Genomic DNA, 6,188 nt, shown 5'->3' with positions numbered 1-6,188 from the left:
TTGGTCTTTAGTCGTGTTTCAATCTATAACGGCTATTTGCCAAAATCTGGCGTTAACAGTAGCTTAGCTCAATAGCACATGCTCCACTGAACCAAGATGTGAGATCCGCAGCTATAATAAACAGGCATGTCTTAGTTGTGTCCCAAGTAAAAGTTTATTACTTTAACTAAGTTCATGGGAAAATAAATAAATATACTATTTAAAACCATTCCATTTTGGAGACCCATTTGGTAGGGATTCTTGAGGGTGATTCTCGGTAGAATCTAGTGGAGCTAAGCCAAACGAGCAAAATTGGTTTATCTTCGTGGAGTAATCATCCACATCGGCAACAATTTTGTTCACAAGAAAAAGAGAATGGAAAAAAACTTCCTATGTGAATAGAACCAACTAAATATGAAAGTCTCACTACCTTTTCCAAAATATTGCCACTTGGGTATACCATTATTTCAGCCTCTCCTCACTCAGTTGCCTGAGCACTCATCCCCGCTCACTAAGATTTTAGAGCAGAGGCGACTGCGCTCCACCACCTTCACCTTGCATCTCCCATGAGCACATGTCATGTCACCATCTTTTAATAAACTCTTAGCCATCGTCATCATCTAGCGCTGCCACTTGGGCACCCCCTTGCCATCTCATGGATCCAGCCAGGGGCAGAGCTATAGTGATAATGGGGGGTTCCCAGACACCCAGACTAGAAATTTTTTTGTTAGAGTTAATGTATTTTTACCATATACGCAACTCCCATCAATCCAATCTTAGACACCCATGGCAGTCTAAACTCAGATCAAAACACTAAAACGTAAGTAAGAGGCACCTCTCTATATTTTATTCTAGCTCTGCCCCTGGATCCAGCTGCATTATGGCTGCTAGGGTCAGTGAGCGTCCTCTCAACCGTCACCCAGATCCAATGCCCTCTTGGCCGACACCGTAGTTGAGCATCATATAGGCCACCACCATTGTCGAGCACGCTCTTCACCAGGCCAAATTCAGCGTCGCCCCAACCTCCGTCGTGGTCTAGTGCTCGTTATCTATCAACACCCGGAGTCGTTCCTCATTAGCAACAACCATCGTTATTGTCACTGTCATCTTTCTCCTCCAACAATTGCTCCCACCACTGTTGTATCGCATGCCAAAGTAGTCCACTGCATTATCGTGCTCCTTCGGTAACAGTCGGCACAACCATTCATGTAGAGCAAATGTTTCTATCCAAACAGCAAACCAAACTGATTTTGATTCTCTCCGGTATCTAATATGGAAAATCCAAATCAGAATCATATAATCAAGCTCTATTGAACGAACCGGATGTTGCAGACACGGGTATATAGATTTTATAAATCAAAATTACTTAAGTTGGACTTAAAACAAAAGTAAGAGAGAAATTACAAGAAATGTCCTTGACAAGTGTCTGAATCTATGTTTTGCCATTGATGAGTGCAAGTTCATACAAATGATTCTATATAAGAAATGCCATTGTTAACACTTTTTTATTAGTAATATGTTGATTGTTAAAAACACAATATTATCCCTAGTTCAACACTATTAAAATCCCCAACACACAAGGAATTGATGGCACATGCTGATGTAGGGCTAGGGCATCAATGCACTGTTTAGCACCACCAACGACAAGTCCCTAGCACGAGGCGACATAGTGATGGACATGAAAGAGATGCCCTCATATATAGGGACCTCAACCTCGACCTCCCCCTATGACTAGACCGTACGTGGAGATCAACTGCTACACACTTTGTAGCATTGGCACCACCGGCAGCGGTGACAACTCATTGGACTTTAGTAGCTAAGGGACGTGGTAGAGTACCTCTCGTCAAGCTCTACAATGTGTTGCTGGTTCTCTCGCTCTTTACACGAGGAATGATTGATGTGTCCTAGAGTTGGTATTAATTCCTATGTTGCCAAAGCCAGGTGTGGGTATTTTGGGTATTCATAAAAAGTTGGGCTGGACTAACGGAATTGAATTGACGGAACCCCAACAAAAATGGTATTTCTGATATAGCTTATGATGATATTTTGTTCGACATGCGCCCGTTAATAGTAAAATGTACTATCAAACACTTGATAGGTGGCGTCAAAGTGAAGAAAACACATTTGTTTTTTATGCCATTAACCTTTTCGATTTACGTCTCACCTTTCATCTCATTTAAAAATTTTATATAAAAATTCAAAAATACATCTCATGTTTGAAGCACCTTTAATAATAAAACAAATAAACAATAAATAATAATCATGTAACTTTTTTCCGAATAAAAACAATCCTACATATTCAGTATATATATTCAACGATTACCTCATGACCAATTTGTACCGTTAGATGCAAGCGGCGACATGGATGGCACTACGCGTGAGCTTTGGACTGGATCCCCATCAGATTCCCAAGGAACATATATGCATATAGCAGAGCAATGTGTAGTGTGACGAGCTTATGAATCATGTGGGCATATATATGTAGTGGAATCGGGGGCAGCATGGCTACAGCATGCAACTGGAACTGGAATAGCTATTAGGCCATTCCCAACCCAATGACTAGGATGGTGTCCATAACATTAAATAAGTTACCACTTATGATAAAAATGACGTGGCAAGTGAATAAATGAGGAAAGAGAATAAAACCATGTCTTACATGAGACATGATTTCTATACAACATCCAAGATATCATGTGAGATAAGTAACATTAAATTGAAGTATGTAATAGTGGTGTCTGCATTAGAAGAGTAGTGTCTAGTACTTAGTTTCTTGATGATAGAGACTTTATGGAAACTATATCTAGTGTTATGGGTTGGGAATGCCCTTAGTTGTAGAGGTATATATGCATAGGTACGCAAGCAATTCGGGGAATCGTATTCCGTTGGTTGGGGACGACGAAGCAACGATCGAGAGCTAGCAATGGCTGATCCGTTGCGTTGCTCCAGCAATGTGGCCAAAAAAAAAAGAAGGGCGACAGTGCATGCAGTGGATCGAGTAATGGGTGACGGGAGGTCCACTAACCGGCGCAAAATACGTAAACAGGTTATCACTATAATTAATTATTAACTAAAAATTAGATAACAACTATTAAAACAATTTTCTTATAGGAATTTTTTAAATAAAAATATCATTTAGCAGTTTAAAAAGGTGTATATAAAAAATAAATCAAATGAATCTAGGTTAGTAAGCGGATGAAACCAACGCGGGCGACGGCATCGTTCGGCGGCGGCCGCCCTAACAATCCCGAGAATTTGTGCTCGTCAGCGACGGCTTAGCTAGACAGGTAGCTTCGTCATGGGTGGACACCACGGCGATCGACGAGAACGACTAAACGGATTCGATTCATTCCTCTCCTCTCCTGGATTGATCGCGGCTTTGGAGGCATGCATGTACAGGCCAGCCGGCTGCTTCACGCACAGTGGTGAACGTGATAAGCATGCGCGTGGCAGACCCAAAAACATTCCTTACCTCCTCTCCTCCGTCCATTTCACGTTACATCATGTTTTCATTTTTCATATATATATATATATATCTATAATTTTATTAGTTTATAGATGAATCTGGAAAAATTAAAATATCTTATAACTTGAAATAGATGGTGTAAAATATGGAGGGAGTAGTTTTTAGAATTGTTTTCTAATTAAACAGCAAGTTTTATGACTCATCTCTATGTTCGAGTTAAATGGTGCAATTTTATGTCTAGCAGAACACCTCCCATTCAAAATATTTTGGAGGGAGTATTTCGGACCAACTATATAATTATGGCACCACTTTGATTTTTTATGATCGAGAAACAATAAAACACTTTTACACTGTGAATACATATGTTTGCACTGCAAATTCAAAAACTCACGCTACATTAATTCTAATACACTATGTGTAGGAGAATTATGATAAAAACAATTGATTGCATTGCCTAATTAAAAGACATGAAAAGAGAGATAGATATGTCCTTCCGTATAAGAGAGAGGTAGCATCTGGAGAATGCTAATATTTTGTTATCTAAAAATTTGTATTGGATTCATCTAAAAAATCGGGCATAAAAATTACACACTCCTCCAACAGTCTAAAAATGAATAATTTATATTAGGAACCCATATTTTTGTCCAAATTTAGGATACAATTGAGGTAATTTTAGACTTGAGTAAATATTAGGAATGCATTTGGTAACCTGTTGGAGATATATTTTCTATTCTAATTTTCAAAATTTGGTTTTAGAGATCAATTTTAGACATCTTTGGAGATGCTCTTATACATAGGTGAAAAGAGATTGAAGTTAATTAAGCAAAGGGTTCACTGGGATAACGTTGCTTAATTTCTTCTCAAAAGAGATGCTCTGTTTTTCCATCCATTTAGCTATGGCTGTAGAGTATAATGGTACTGACAATGAGCATAAGGGTTGACTAATAACATTACGAATGTTTGGTAGAATTTTGGATTCTTGATCTGTGGCAAATTCTGCCATAATCTTCTTTTACTTTCGAGATACCTGCATATATGCTTATGTAGAATCTTCCTCCACTATATGTGAGAAAAAGTTGCACCTCTGCCTGTTAAGTGAAATGATATACATATTTAGTTCCCATCCGTTCTCACCCCATATTATCTCAGATTCTCTCGTTTTTTGTACGCACAGATCCTAAAATTCCTAACGGTATATTCTTTGTGAAAATTTTCTACACGAAAATTGCTCTAATATTAATCTATTTTGTATTTTATAACTAATAATTATTTAATGATATACTAAATTACTACTACGTTTTCCTCACCGGATTTGTCCTGCCGAGCGCAGCCTTAGTTGCCATTGCTATCTGCTCATGTCTGAATTCCCATTCCTGATGGTTGGAAGCAGGACAGCATCTCATCTCATCTCAAGAACTTGAGGGGTTTTTGTGGTTGTCCTGTCTCAGAGGAGCCTAGCTTTGATTCCATTGTAACCTGGCTTTGTAATAGCCATGGAGAAATAATTCTCTTCCATCATGTTGGTTGGATTCGATTATGCTGTGATCCATTCATAACCCATGCGTCACAACTATCCCAGGTGAATCACACCTTGACATGGTATCCTAGTAGATGCACAAATTAGTTCCCATTTTATATTGCTAGCAAATTATTTCATCCATATCTTTGCTAAGTGGAATTGATTCTTCTGTGTAGGCTGCCATGGTACTAATGTAGGATCTGTCCAAGTTTCTTTAGTAGCAGCCACCACAAGACGATTCATAGACTCATGAGTATTTTTAAGGGTGGCAAAAACAAAATTCTCCCATTTTAAGGGTGGTTATGAAAGCATTTTGAATTTATTCTATTCTATTCTATTTATGCATTGTGTTTTACATTTTTTTTGTTGTAAACTAGTGACACAATAAACCAGGCGCAATACGTATGAATGAGGCTTATCTATGAGAAAATTTTCAAACAACAAAGAATTTAATTTAACTACACAACTAATTGTGCATTTGTTTCATAAAATTTTCACTGCCAAGGCAATTCTTTTCTCGATAAAAAATTCCTTTATAAAAAAAATACAGTTTATGCAATCCTGTTCTATATGACTCATGGATTATTACCGACATGCTTCCCAAGCTTCTAAGTTGTTTAATTTTACAAAAAGTTTCTTTTATTGGCATTTCTTGAAAAAACTTTATAAAATAAGCTTATCGAGTTTCTAATATTTAATCTAGTTTGTGCTCTTGAATAATTATGATAAATTCTGCTTCAACTGATCCATCAACACCAATCCATTCTTCCAATATAGTTATCACCCACTGCCTATAAAGCTCAACATATACAATGCCATGTCATATTCACTAGTAACTATTATATTTAATACCCATGCAAACATGCTACGTGAGTTTCACAGTTCACGTACAAACATAATATGTCACAGCACCTTAGCAACTGTCATATTTAATGTTCATGTAATCATATTACATCATATATAATTTTTTAGGTTCTAAAGATTAACATGCAACAATATCAAATCATCATCATCTTTATTATTTTCATAATATTTCAACGTATATTATTTATTATTTTAACATATTTAACATATATTCATCCATATATCTCCAGCAAAATGAAAGCGCCACCCAGCCTGAGCTTAGCCTGAGAATTTGTTGAAGCTTTTAAAAAAAATGGACACCCAAGACCAACGAAAAATATCAGGTCAGGTTCATGCCAACACTGCAATCCCCGAGTTAAAACA

This window comes from Oryza brachyantha, chromosome 11 (assembly GCF_000231095.2).
Source record: "Oryza brachyantha chromosome 11, ObraRS2, whole genome shotgun sequence".
In the NCBI taxonomy this organism is placed as follows: domain Eukaryota; kingdom Viridiplantae; phylum Streptophyta; class Magnoliopsida; order Poales; family Poaceae; genus Oryza; species Oryza brachyantha.
This window is presented reverse-complemented; position numbering follows the sequence as displayed.